Source organism: Sapajus apella, unplaced genomic scaffold, assembly GCF_009761245.1.
Source record: "Sapajus apella isolate SASKATOON/1434 unplaced genomic scaffold, GSC_monkey_1.0 scaffold10, whole genome shotgun sequence".
NCBI classification, from domain to species: domain Eukaryota; kingdom Metazoa; phylum Chordata; class Mammalia; order Primates; family Cebidae; genus Sapajus; species Sapajus apella.
The window spans coordinates 39,197,854-39,213,134 of record NW_022436950.1 but is presented as its reverse complement, the minus strand read 5'-3'; the positions used below and the strand labels follow the sequence as shown (position 1 = coordinate 39,213,134).

General features: G+C 38.2%; 1 protein-coding gene and 1 long non-coding RNA gene across 12 annotated transcripts in view; both read left to right on the top strand.

Annotated features, from left to right (window-relative positions):
- The window catches only part of SPATS2L (spermatogenesis associated serine rich 2 like), a 168,404-nt gene that overhangs the window by 24,114 nt on the left and 129,009 nt on the right, over positions 1–15,281 (top strand). The window lies entirely within an intron of this gene.
- On the top strand, positions 9,685–11,754 carry LOC116551975. Its single transcript, XR_004269143.1, has 2 exons — positions 9,685–10,614; positions 10,645–11,754. It is a non-coding gene; the product is annotated as an uncharacterized LOC116551975 (long non-coding RNA).

Here is a 15,281-nt window from a genome sequence, read left to right as displayed (position 1 = left end):
GGAATAATTATAACCATCTTACAGAATTGTCGAGATGTTTTTAAGCTCATGTATGCAAGGCAAACGTACACAAAATTGACATTCAATAAAACGGTAACTGTTATTGTTATCAGTATTGGTATTTGAACAGGTGTATCAAAAGTATTTGCTGAACAGAAAGCATGTTGGTTTAGGTCCATACTTTCCCTGAAAGTGTTTTTATTATTATCATTTTTTTATTTTTCCCTTCAGTGGTCTTGTTTAAATTAATTTACTTAACAAGCCATATATTCCTTGTGGAAAGATCATCCTTGGTCCAGACCCCGTCAAATAATCATAAATTCCAAATCAAGATAGTCCAAATTAATGAGGTCTTATTGCCTCCTGGATTTTTCCACTAATGTTTAATATAAACTTGATTTTTTCCCATAAATGCAAAACTTTAGTGGTAAGTAAACTTTAGTGTAACCTTTTGAAAAGAGCCATAAACATTGGTGGGAGTCGGTTGTTTTCCATGAATGGAATAGAATATTTTACTTCCTCATATTTGAATCACAGTGAAAGCATTTTCTAGTTGTTCAAAGAGAATTAGTATAGAAACAACTGGTTGATTTTCTGTCTCTCTGTCTCCATACACATATGTGCATGCACAGGGGCACTGTTTAGTTTTCCTTTGGTTAGGCAGCTGAAGAGTTGCTATGTAATTCCTGGTAGCCATCAGACAAGCAAGGGCACAATCAATTCATGTTTTCTTGAAACATATACCAAATAAATAAAAACTCTGATTATTCTGCTAAAGGCAACAGCTTGATGGAAAGATGTACCAATTGAAAACAATTCTGATCATATTTTTGTCAGGAGAATGAGATGCCTCCAGCTGTCTGTCACTAATCATATTAGAGGTGGAAAGCAGGAATGTTTTACCCTGGAAAAGATTGCTCTAATCATGTGTTGGAACATTACTTGTATGGGCTGCTTATCCCAGAACAGTGGCATTAGACATTCCTTCTGTAACTGGTCTTGCCAGTTGGTAGTAGTCTAAACCATATGCCACATGAGCACACTTTAGGAATTTTCTAATTACAGCTCAAAGGCTTTACTTTTATCTTTTTATGCTTGTACTGCAGACATCACTGATTGAAAATGATTTCTCCCTCAGCATAATCCTATTGCCAGCAGTTATGAAAGACTATTGGAAGGTGGTAAATGAAGCCCATGATAACTGAAGAGGTGTCCGAACTCAATTAGGAAGAGGCCTGTCCCATGTGGACACATAAGCCATATAAATCCATTTTAATTGTGAGCTGTGATACTTATCTGGTCATGTTTATTTTGGATGCAAGTGCCAAAGCTGGATTTAGACCAGAATTCCAGATCTTCGAGTTCTAATGACTAATTTGGGTATCCACTGAATCCCTTAATTCATTTCTTAATTTGTTCTCCTAGAATTAGAGAGTTGCTTGGTTACAAGCATTTTCACAAATTTCCCATGGATCAAAATAAATGTACACAGATGTTTTTCCCCCTAGGATTCACATTTTGCCCTGATCTTAACTATTATTATTGTTATCAAGATAAGACAATAACAACAAAACCAACATTTTGCAAGGTAGTATAGGGAATAGACCAAGGAATGATTTTGAGTTCCAGCTGAGCTACTTCCAGCAGTGAGACCTTGGCCAAGTTATCCCCCATCTCTGTGCCTCAGTTTCTACTTGTAAAATGGGACAAATGAGAGTATTCACCTCATCGGGTTGTTTTGATGACTAAACAAGCCCATAGCCCATATATGTAAAGTATATGTAGGCTGGTATGTGGAAAGTCCTCGCAAAATAAAAAATCTTAGTTATTATGTAGTTCTTGGTAAGACAATGGGAGACCAGAGGCAAATTTTGCTGGTACCATAGTACTGTCACCTGAGTATGTCCCATTTCTACAGTCCACTTGGAGAACACTCATAATGGTAATGACAACACTGGAGACTCTGAATTTGGAGTTAATCTATATTATTTGTACTTGTACTCCTTAGTTTGGCTACAGAAATAACATTTGTTGGCTTTCCAGGCTCAATCAGTGTTAACTTGGAACCCTTTTGGTGCAAAATTCCTTTAAAATTTGAACATTTTGTTTTCTCAGTATGTACAATATTAGCCCTCATTAAGAGGAAAAATTTGATTGCAATATGTAAAGTGTGTGTGTGTGTGTGTGTGTGTGTGTGAGAGAGAGAGAGAGAGAGAGAGAGAGAGAGAGTAGGGAGCGATAGAGAGGAAAGAGAGATTTGAAGGAATCAGCTTTAATAAGTTCACTAAGTTTTCAAGGTTTTTTTTTTTTTTTGTTTTTTGTTTTTTTTTTTTTGAGACAGGGTCTCACTCTGCTCACTGTGTCACCTGGGTTGCAGTACAGTGGCACCAACACGGCTCACTGAAACTTCAACCTCCTGGGCTAACGTGATGATTCTCTTGCCTCAGCCTCTGGTGTAGTTGGGACCACAGATGCTAATTTTTTGATTTTTGATAGAGATGAAGGTCTCCCTTTGTTGCTCACACTGGCCTTGAACTGCTGGGCTTACGTGATCCTTCCACCTCAGCCTCCCACAGTGGTGGGATTACAGGTGTGAGTCATCATGCCTGGCCCAAACTATTTTTTAATACAGTGAAATTCATTTATTATCATGGCTTGGATTTAGTGAATGTATAGGAGTGGAAGTCTACTCAGAGATAAATCTAGTAATTTAATGAAGTTTCCTCATAGCTTTGTAAGAGTTAGTTAATTACAGACTCTTAATTCATTGCCAAAAGAATGAATTACTGGAATTCATCAGTTTTTTTTTTTTTTAAACTAAGTTAACTGCCTGTGTGTATGTATGTGTGTGTGTGTACCTATGTATTCTAGAGAAACATATATGCATCCAGAGACATGGAAAATATTCTCTGTCAGTAGGAGACTAGATGAATAAATTGTGGTATAATCATATGCTGGAATACTATACAGCAGTAAAATAATAAACTAGAGCTATACACGATAACGAATGTATCCCACAGACATAATGTTGAAAGACAGAAGACGTGGGCTGGGTTTGGTGGCTTATGCCTGTAATGCCAGCCCTCTGGGAGGCTGAGGCAGGGGGGTTGCCTGAGCCCAGGAGTTCAAGACCAGCCTGGGCAACATGATGAATCCCTTTTCTACAAAAAATACAAAAAAAAAAAAAAAAAAAAAACTTAGCTGGATGTGGTAGTGTGTGCCAGCAGTCCCAGCTACTTGGGAGGCTGAGCTGGGAGGATCAGTTGAACCCAGGAAGGGAAGGCTACAGTGAGTTGAGATCACACCACTGTACTCCAGCCTCGGTGACATAGCAAGACCCTGTCTCAAAAAAAAAAAAAAAAAAAAAAAGGAGAGAGAGAGAGACAAACAAAAGACACAAGATAACATATTAGTCTTAAGCAACAGACAAAACTAAACTCTATTGCCAAGTGGCTGAAACAACAAAGGAAAGCAAGGAACTTATTAATGAAAGAATCAGAAATCAAGATAGCGCTTACCTCTAAGAGAGGGAAGAGAAAGGACCCAGAGAGCTTCCAATGGCCCTGGCAGTATTGTGTGTTTTGACAGGGCTGGTAGTGACATGTGCAAAATTAATGAATTTTTAAATGTACTTTTCTGTTAATGGGTTATAGTAATAATTTAAAAACTTGAAAAGATAAAGAAAGTATCTCTTTGGCCTGGCTTAGTTCATACCTTGTCCTGCCTAGTTTTAGGTCTAGAAATTTCTGTGATTATAACTGGCTCTTAGAAGTAAACGACTGTGTCACTGCATGGCAAAGTGATCTCCAAAATGGGATACGCACCCCAGCAAGCACTTGAGAAGATTCATTTGGGTGGGAAAAGAAATTGATTAGGACTTGCATTTACATTCATTTTGTTATCGTGAAACATTACGGTAACTGATGGCAACTGTATTGACACTGGCACCGTCCTTGAGTCCACATGTCGGGTGGTCAGGTATTGCCTGGGGCATAGGCAAGGTCTCCTGAGCAAAGAGTGGGAGTGCCCAGCTCAGGGGCTGCCAAGTGGCTTCCCCACTGCCCCATCTGTCTTGGTTATATTGTGAAATATGTTGTGCCTGGTAAACTGGATTTACAAATTCTGTATTTTAGTTTTAACAAAACCTAACAAACTAGCAGAATCTTTAAACGATCCTGGAAAGAATTCTTGACAAAAAGTTGAAGACAATTTTAATACTACAAGCAAGAAGAGAATGGCAAAGCTTTGCATGAACGCTTTGTCAGCCACATTATGAGTTAATGACAGAGACCATTGAATCAAATCTGGCAAGATGCTGGCCACCAAAATTTTATGTTATCTGGAAAACTAAGGGATTTATATTCACTGTGTTTAATCATGAACTTTGTCCTCTATGTATTGCCTTGAGATACTATGATTAGCAAACATTGTATCCATTCTGTCACCCTTTTCCATGTTTTATAAGGTTTATAACATATTAACACAATAATACATGTATATGAATTTTAAAAAAATAAAAAGACACATACAAAACATGTAAGTTAAATATAACTTGGATACTATTACTGCCATGTAGTTCAAAGGCTACTTACTGCTCATAGTTAAAATGTGTCAAAGAGTCTGCATACCACAGGCAGGTATCATACCATTAAAATGCCTTAATTTTTTTTCTCCTGTGAACCTATTAAAATGTATTCGATTGTGCCATAGCCATTTCTAAAATGTTGTGTACTGCTGTTCCTCATACCAGATGTGTATCCAATACATAGCATTTGTCCTACCAGGGCTTTTGCAATTCCTTAAAATATTTCAAGGATGGAAATAATTTAAATGTTCATATGTCTGAAAAATTGATGAATAACTCCCAAAACAAGTTAAACATTGCTTTTAGTATTGCCCCTGACAAGTTCTAAATGTTAGTATATTGTCACCTTTGGATCATTCATTATAAAGCTGTGAAGAGTGTTGATTCCTTGTTTTTCAAGCACATATACATATGAAACAGCCAAATTTCATATTGTTCATACTTAGCAAAATTTCTTTCTGTTGAAAGAAAATTTCTTTCTTAGAGAAAGCAGACCGCTGAAGAGACAGATATGGGAATAACGATCATTAGTTTACTTAGCCATGGTTTTCCACAGTGGTGTATTATAATGTGATCTATAGTTCATCTTTTTAACCAACTCTCAATATATTATCAACTCAGCGACTCACACTGTTTACAAGATTGATTTATTATTTGTCAGATTTTAAGTGCAAACCCATGAAATGTTAAACTTTTATGGGCAGCCATTGCAGGAAGGTTTGCAGGTGTCCTGACTAATGCTTTGAAAGACCAGCATTAGCAGTAAATCACAGCATACAAATATTTTTAATAAAGTAATGGAAAGGATTTTGCATTCTGGGTCCTCTAAGCTTTGGTATTTGGAAGTTAGTTATGTGGGAAATTAAAGGGATAAAACATTCTCAGGCTTTAACCCTGGAACTTTGGGCCAGCCATAGTCAATAGCAAAAGCATCTTGGTAGCTTTGTTCTCCTAACCCTGAGATTTCTTGGCTATGGAAACTGACAGAATGCCAAGTATAGGCCTAATTGCATTCCTTGCTACTGAGAGAAAAAGTCTCAAAGGAATTTTCCTTTTCTTTCAAAGGAGTACCTGCTCATTTTCTGGGATAGCAAAGTTGTTTATAAGATGTTTGCAAAACTTTCTGAAAAGTGAACTTGAAGAAGGCTTTGACAGTCAGTCGAGAGGCATGCATGGCTCGCCTAGAGCAGTGGAGAGCCAGGGAGATGAAATTTAAAAAGTGGGAGAGATGTGGCTTTGTTCTCTAAGAGCTTGCTTGCTCCCTGATGCACAAGCTGATGGCTTCTCTTCTTTTTCTTTCTCTATATTCTGCTCAAAGATTTAGCAAGATATTACGTAAGATATTCAGCTAGCCCCATAATAGACTGCCAGCTGTGTAGGTTCTGCTTTGTTCACCAGTATTCCCTGTTCTGTGTCCATTGCCTAATACATAAGGCATATTCAGTTAGTATTTGTTGAATGAACATATATACTCATACAGATCTATATATTGGTGATTAATGTATTAATTAATGTGTTAAGCCAGGTATACTCTGGAACAAATTGACCTTTTTTGTTGTTTTTTGAGACAGGATCTCACTGTGTTGCTTAGGCCAAAGTACATTGGCCCAGTCAAGGCTCACTGCAGCCTCAACCTCCTGGGTTCAAGTGATCCTCCAACCTTAGCCTCCAGAGTAGCTGGGAATACAGATATGTGCCACCACTGCTGGCTAATTTTTGTATTTTTTGTAGAAACGGGGTTTCACCATGTTGCCCGGGCTGATATCAAACTCCTGGGCTCAAGCAATCCATCCACCTTAGCCTCCCAAAGTATTAGGATTCTAGGTGTGAGCCACTGTGCCCAGCCCCAGATTAACTTTAATCAAGAAACCAGTAGCTAATTTTAGTAGATTGAGATCTTCTAATATAGAGAGTTTATATTGTAGTAGTAGGGCCAGACAATGAAGAAACATGTGATCAGTGAATAATTCCAATAGTTATAGCAAATGATGAGAGCTGGAAAATGCAAAAAACCTGAACAAGGCAAGTGCTGTGATGTAGACCAAGGGCTTGGAGAAACCAAAGCATGGACCAACCCGAAAGCCCAGGGTATAGAAGGAGTTGGTACAAACTTCCCAAAGACTTAATTTACTCCAGTAGTTGGTATGTACAATGAAAAGATTCATCTTATCACAACTTTTCTTAAGGCAGATAGTTTTGCTGAGTTCTTACCATGCTAACAATGTCAGTTTCTACTTTATAGAATTTTGTATTTCACACATCAGTTGGTTAGCACCAGTGCCAAGGCCAAGGGTTACCTCTCCACTTTACTTCCCTTCTTCTCCAAGCTACACTTCTCTCTCAAAGCCAGGCAGCTGTCTCCCAAATGTGCACTGTCAGTCACAAAGGAAACCAGATGACCAAAAGAGGGTGGATCAGCACAAATTTCTCATCAAGCTGAAAGAAAGAGTTTAAGAACCTCAAAGCTAATGCGCTGCTGACTGTGGGTCAGAAGTGTTATCTTTGTATCTCAAGGACAGAAGGATTAATAAAGATTTGGGTACAAAGTACACATCATCCTCCAGGCATGCTGAACGATGTCAGCCAGAAAGCTGTTCCTTAGAGTTTACAATTTCCCCTTTTTCCTAAATTAAAAAATGCTAATGTGAACTGTTGACTCTCAACAACACATGTTATTATTGTATATAGGGCAAAGAGTAAATAAGACACTTGCCTCATGAAATAACAGTTCATTTTAACTCAGCAAGCTGGAATTAATTTTAGATTTTTTCTTTCTTTTTTTTATGCTTCTTTATGGAAGTAGGCCACAATCATTTTTATTCCACTATTCTTTATAACCCTATAGCATGTTTCCTGTTTATGCTTTTAAGACCTGTTTTTAAAGACCCTTAAGGGATATCCTTTAAAACATTCCTTTTGAAAATAATTATTCATCTATAATACCCCCTTAGAATGTCTGAAGGTTTGAAAATATAGGAACTTCTTAATGAGATGTGTTTAATGGTCTATGCAGAGTATTGAAATGTTTACACCTGGTTTAGTTAACATAAATTATGTTTAATTAGTCACTCTAGAAAATAAGTAGATATTTTAGAATAGATTCAGTACCTAAAACCCACCATTTGCTTTTTATGTATAGTATCCATAGATAAATTCAATGTGTGTATTTATAAATTTAAAAACATGCTTGCAATAACATAAAGTCAATTCTTAGGGACTTTCAGAAATAATAACAAAGAACACGTCTTGTGAGGCAAGCAAAAAACATCTATGTGGGCCAGAAGATCATGTTTATAAAAATTTTTTTACAAAGTTTAAAGTGCAAGACAAATGCAATTATGTTACTGTTGTTTTTAGGTTTGTGGCATGAAGAACTTCTGGGTTGAATGACAGTCCATAATTTTTTGTTTAAATGCTGATTATGTTCCTGTTTAGAGTGAGATTTCCTTTCTCACATGCAACCCTTGTGTCAGGGGTGCCCTGAGTTCCTTAGATGGGATTGTTCACACTGCACTTGACTCTTCAACCCTTCAGATGACACTTGTTCCTGCACATGATTCTTCACTTGATGCCTTAGCTGGAAGTGTCATATATAGAAAGAAACCTCGACGCACATGACATCTGCAATCTACGAGCCCCACTGTGGCATCTCCCCAGGTTCTCCTGTGCACTAGAAAAGGACTAAGCAATTGTTCATCCTTAGTATTGGGTGGCCTCTGTTATGCTCCTCTGACATATGCTGTGCTTGCAGAGTTTCTCTGCCCTGCACTCTTTACTCTTGCTGCTTTGGTGTCTTCTTGTGGCTGGTATGTGTTTTGTAGTTTTTTTTTGGCCACCAGCAGTTTTTTTCTGCAAATCCTGTGTCATGCTGGATCTCTCTATTCCTTCCTGTTCCCCCAACAACATATTCTCTGTACTTCAGCGTCTTTTTTTGCCCTTGATGCTACAAGAAACCAGAAACAAGGAAGTATGCCTGGTAATATTCCTCTGCTGATTTTCCACTGCCCTCTTCCCTGGATGAAATTGCTCTTTTCCATAGCACTCGTGTTGCCAGCTGCATCTTTGTTCTCTGCTCTTTCAGACCACTCACATGGAGGAGGTGCAGTGGGAGGTGGGGAGGCACAGCCCTTTCTGCTCAGAGTGGTCCTCCAGAGAAGCGCTGCATTGTCTGGATCGAGGACCTGGTCATGGGAAACAGACTCCCTGACAGTCACCATGGGTTACACAAATATTACTTCCATTTAGCTTGACCTTTCATTGTGCTGGAAAAATGACTGCAAATACCTAAATCATGTACAGTATTTTTCTAGAAACAAAAATAAATGGGGTTCTTCTCAGAAGTCACACTTGAACTTTTACCCTTGCTCTTCCTTTTCGAGCCATTTTATCCAATTCAAGGTTTCCTTTTATCATGTATTTTCCTTTTGTAAGAAATAGTCAGCTAATTTCTCTGCTGATAAAATTATGAATCACAGAGGCAATGTAACTGTTAAAGATAAGGATAGCTCTGGTGGCCTTAAAATACTTAGTTCTGGGAATTCAGCCTTGCTAACATTTCTTAAGTGCTTACTCTGTATGTGCACCTATGTGTCACTGGCAGACGGACTTTTTTTTTTAATTTTTTTTTTGAGACAGAGCCTCACTCTGTCGCCCAGGCTGGAGCACAGTGGGGAGATCTTGGCTCACTGCAACCTCCGCCTCCTGGGTTCAAATGATTCTTCTGCCTCAGCCTCCTGAGCAGCTGGGACTACAGGTGCGTGCCACCACGCCCGGCTAATATTGTACTTTTAGTAGGGACAGGGTTTCACCATATTGACCAGGCTAGTCTTGAACTCCTGACCATGTGATCCTCCCACCTCAGCCTCCCAAAGTGCTGGGATTACAGAGACTGACTTCTTAATTCTTTTTTTTTTTTTTTTGAGATAGAGTCCCACTCTGTTGCCCAGGCTGGAGTGCAGTGGTGCAATCTCAGCTCACCACAAACTCTGCCTTCTGGGTTCAAACGATCCTCCTGCCTCTGCCTCCTGAGTAGCTGGAACCACAGGCACATGCCATCCCACCTGGCTAATTTTTTGTGTTTTTAGTAGAGACGGGGTTTCACCGTGGTAGCCAGAATAGTCTCCATCTCCTGACTTTGTGATCCACCTACCTCAGCCTCCCAAAGTGCTGGGATTACAGGCGTGACCCACTGCCCCTGGCCCCGACTTCTTAATTCTAAGACTACTTTAATGCATGATCCCAACAGCCCTGCAAAGTGGGTAGTATATCATTTATCTGTGTTTTAGATGTAGACACAGGCACAGTAAAGTTGAGTAACTTCCCCAAGGTCACATGATTAATCCTGGGCAGGGCCTAGATTTGAACTTAGGCAGTCTGGCTTCAGCACCTATGTTCTTAACCGCTGAGCTAAACTCAGTGACTCAAGTGCATCATAGAACCTCGAGAACCTAAGTTTCCTCATCTCTGAAATGGGAATAGCAACACTTACCTTACTAAATTGTAAGGATCAAATAATTATTTGGGAGGATACACTAAATTGTGACATGCTAAAGCATAACAGTCTGGGGGAAATGTTGATATGATATTTTCTGTTAGGTGAGTCTTACTGGTGAGTTTGTCCTTTGCTGCTTGGATATACTGCTGGTTCAGAGAAAAAGCTGTTTTTCTTAAGCCTGTTCTGAAACCACAGAAAACCTCAGGTTTCACAATGAAACTGATCCTTTTTCTCCAAAATGGTGGCATTTGGAAGCATTTAGAGGATAAGCAAAATTAACTATAACGTATTTAATATGCCAATTAAGTTCAATATCATTGTTTCCCTTTTACTATAATCCCCCTTTAATGTGGCACTTGACACTCCCTCCCTTTTTTTTCTAAATCATGCAAAGTACATTTTCTTTCCAGTGTCTATTCGCCATATACCATGGACTTATCACTGACTATTCACTGGAAAGTTTTCTTTCCAGTGTCTATTCATCACCATATACCGTGGACTATCTATTCAGTGATAAGTCCATGGTATATGGTGAGTAGACACTGCAAAGAAAACTTATGTCCAGTGAATAGTCAGTGGAAAGAATATACAGTCATGGTAAATAAGTTTTCTTTCCAGTGTCTATTCACCATATACCATGGACTTATCACTGACTGTCACTCAGTGTGTAATACTGGATCTGGGACCATGTCTTGTACTGCCAGCACAGGGCCCTGAAACAGAAGAGATATTGAGCAAGGTGTAGGCCAGTGGAAGAGAGGTGGAAAACAAGTCCAAAGATGAAGATTTAGGAGGGCCACAGACTAAAATGACTGTGCTTCAAAATGTAGGACAGGGGACCAGAGCTGCAGAAGGGTCAGCTGGGTGGGATTGGAAGAGGACCTGGAAAGAAAACAGAAGAGAATGCGGAGAAAGACAAGCCTAACAGGAGACTGGTTGTTCTCTTGCAGCCGCTTTACAGGGGAGTGAAGCCTTCCTCCTCCGTTTGATGCTGGGCCTGCCTTTCTGCTATGCAGCTTCTCTGTGTCTGTGGGTCTAACACCTTCGTTTCCCATTATGTTCACATGAGTCAGGCTGTCGGGGATCTGAGCTCTTACAGTCCCACAAGGGAAGTGGAGAGCCAAAGGCCTGACTTTTTGTGATTCTTTGGAGCTTTTATACACCCTAGAAATTTGAGTTTTTTTCCTGGTGTTTTCTGGGACTGGTATTGCATACCCAGGGTCACCCTGTTTTGGGGCTTTTCCAAGTGGAGTTTGTGATTATAATGAGTTATGTTTTTCCTCCTTTCTGGATAAGAACAATATCCTTGCCATTCAATCTCCAAATAGAGCAAGTGGTTATGATAGAAGAATATCCTTATGTTAGAAAAGAAGTTGGCAGTCTCAATGAGGCAGAAATGTCGAATTTAGAAAACATGTCTAAAAGGAAAAGCTGCTGTAAGTCCTTTTTGGAATCAGGTGGAATATAAATGAATAAATAAAAAATTTCAAAGAAAATGTGTGGTCTGACAACACTTTCTACTTTCTCTCTTTAGTCTTACAGGTACTTGTTGATATTGCCTTAACTTCAGATGTAATTTTTTTTGTCATTTCACTAAAATGTCAGACTCCAAACTCATCTGGCATCTAATTGGGAGAATAACTTGGATGAAGATTTTCTAGCTGATGCATGTAATCAGAGCACTATGATAATATTTTCAGGGACTGACCATTTAGAATGTTTTAAAGAATATTGATAAGTGTATAAGAAGATTACTTAACACAGGAGAGGGAGAAAAGGCATCAGGTCCCAAAGAAAGAGCCAAAATGGAATGTATGTCAGTCTTGGCTGGAAGTATATAAACAGGGAATATTAGTATAAAATCACCTAATTGATTAAGGTATTTGTAAGTTAACGTTCATCAGAATCATGGATACAAGCACATCTATCATACTTCACCAACCCAAAGGTGTCTATTTAACTTCTCTTCGTGTAGTACTAAACTGATCATAGCACTTGATAGGCAAGTAACTCAAGTAAATTAACATATATGATGCTCTTTCTAGAGGGCAGTTTGTTACTATGTTTGTTTCTAATCCTTTAAAATATATTCACTGTATTTTTCTAGGAATTTGTGCTAAGGAAATAATTAATGATATGTGGAAAGGTTTCAGCCACAAAGATGTTCATTACATCATTGTTTGTTATATGATAAACAGAAAATTCCTTAAATGTTTAACAATTACATACAGTATTTCATTGTATGACTGTGACATCATATATAGAATAAATATGTCCCTGGTGTTTTCTAGGACTGATATTGCATACCCAGGGTCACCCTGTTTGGGGGCTCTTCCAACCAGAGTTTGTGATTATAATGAATTATGTTTTTCCTCCTTTCTGGATAAGAACAATATCCTTGCCATTCATCAATAAGTTTATTCTATATATGATGTCACAGTCATACAATGATATACTGTTCAGCCACAATAGGTACTGTTGTAGATAAATACTGATAATGAAAAGATGTTTATGATACATTGTTAAGAAATAAAATGCTAACAAAAGGCAAGCATGAAATGTGACCATATTTTGGTTAATGTATGTATATATTCTTAGAAAATATTCTGGAAATGTATTTAAGAGTTTTTAAAGCGGTTCTCTGGGTGCTAAGATTTGGGGCATTCTTCTATTTTACCTATGTCTTTTAATTTTCCTACTTTGAACATATAAGGCTTTCATAATAAGCAGGAAAGAAACAATAAAGGTTATCTTTTTAAAAAAGCTTTTGTTTTAGATTTGAGAGTACATGTGTAGGTTTGTTATATAGGTAAACTCATGTCACAGGGGTTTGTTTTACAGATTACATCATCTTCCAGGTACTAAGCCTAGTACTCATTAGTTATTTCTTCTGATCCTCTCCCTTCTTCCACCCTCTACACTCCATTAGGCCCCAATGTCTGTTGTTCTCTGTGTCCATGACTTCTTATCATTTAGCTCCCACTTGTAAATGACAAAATGCAATATTTTGTTTTCTTTTCCTGTGTTAGTTAGCTAAAGATAATGGCCTCCCGCTCCATCCACATTTGCACAAAAGACACGACTGTTCTTTTTTATGGCTGCATATTATTCCATGGTGTATATGTACCACATTTTCTTTATCTAATCTGTCATTGATGGGCATTTAGGGTGATTCCATGTCTTTGCTATTGTGAATAATGCTGCAATGAACATTTGTGTGCATGTGCCTTTATATTCCTTTGAGTATATATCCTGTAAGAGGATTGCTGGGTTGAATGGTATTTCTATTTTTAGCTCTTTGAGGAATTGTCACACTGCTTTCCACAATGGTTGAACTAATTTACACTTCCACCAACTGTGTATAAGTGTTCTTTTTCTCTGAAACCTTGCCAGCATCTGTTATTTTTTGACTTTTAATAATAGCCATTCTAACTGATGTGAGATGGTATCTCACTGTGGTTTTGATTTACATTTTGTTAATGATCAGTGATATTAAGCTTTTTTTCATATGCTTGTTGGCATGCATGTCTCCTTTTGAAAAGTGTCTATTCATGTCCTTTGCCCATTTTTGATGGGGCTGTTAGTTTTTTTCTTGAAAATTTGTTTAAGTTTCATATAGATGCCGGTTACTAGACCTTTGTCAGATGCATAGTTTGCAAGTATTTCCTCCCAATCTTTAGGTTGTCTGTTTACTCTGTTGATTGATGGTTTCTTTTGCTATGCAGAAACTCTTAAGTTTAATTAGATCCCGTTTGTCAATTTTTGCTTTTGTTGTGATTGCCGTTGGCATCTTCATCATGAAATCTTTGCCCATTCCTAGGTTCATAAGAGGATTGCCTAGGTTGTCTTCCAGGGGTTTTTTATAGTTTTGGGTTTTACATTTAAGTCTAACCCATCTTGAGTTGATTTTTATATATGGTGTAAGAAAGGGGTCCAGTTTCAATCTTCTGCATATGGCTAGCCAGTTAGTCTAGCAACAAAGGTTATTTTAATTGAGAAAAGGAAAATATTTAGGTCAAACCTCATGAAAGTGACTGACTCTGGATAACTGAGAGACTTCATATGAGGCTTTTTGGCTGAATTTGTTTGTAAACATATTTCAGCTGAACATGAACACTACTCTTTATTACATTTGATTTAGCAGAGATTATTAGCTTTTTTCCTATATTGCCCTGCAAAATGAAGGAACTCAATTTATTAGAGCAGCTCTGGAGTTTCTACCTAGTCCCAAATCCCAGGTCTACATTTTCTAGGTTTACCCATAGAAACTGCTGAGTGGGGATTCCCTGCATTTCTCCTATTTACTAGCTGCCAAGTGATAAAAATGTATTATTAAGAAGGACTCATTGTGTCATTTGTAGTACATGCAAACTAACCCACTCTGAAATATTATCCTTGATCTTTTGCTTCTTTGAAGAAAGACCTTCAAAAGACCTAGTTTTTGTATCACTTGTTGATTACTCTAGTTTTTAACTTTTTTGGAGCACTTATGGTGAGGGTTACATAGCTGAGAGCTGCTTAGTGTTCCAGGGGAACTTCAGCTGTAGGTGGGAAGCAGTTGAAGCAGACTGTAACAAAGAAGTCAGTTCCGACAGAAAATAAAATTCCCACCAGCTGTTAAGCCCCGACTACCTCTCAGCCTCTTCCTTTTGTATCGGGAGGCCTCTGTCTGCCTACATTCCCTAGACCTGGTTTAGTTCAGTGAGGCAAGATGTCATATATTTTTCCTCATTAATCACCCTTGGCAGATGTCATAGTATTACAACCAGTTTCTTCTCCCTTTAAAAATACAATTTTAGAATGACTTCACAATAAATGTGGAGGTAAATTATTGTAACATCTGGCAGACTGACTTACCAATTCCATGACTTCTGAATGGATGTTAGTGGAAAGAGTATATTATAGCTCCATGAGTTCGGAAACCCATATTTTGATCCTGGTTCTGATGTGAACTTGTTGGGGAACATTAGAAAGATGACCCAGTTTTTTTAGGTCCAAGTTTTTCTCCTCAGGAAAGTGAAAGAGTTGAATATGGTTGTTTTCAAGCTTCCTCTAAGTTCTGAAGTTGTGTGGCTATGATCTATAAAGGTTATTTATTGTTACCTTCATAATTCAAGACCAAAGGCAGAGTGTCTGTTAATACTCCATTTCTGTGACTCCCCTGCCACTTAATTCTCTTGGTCCAACAAACCATTGTTTTTT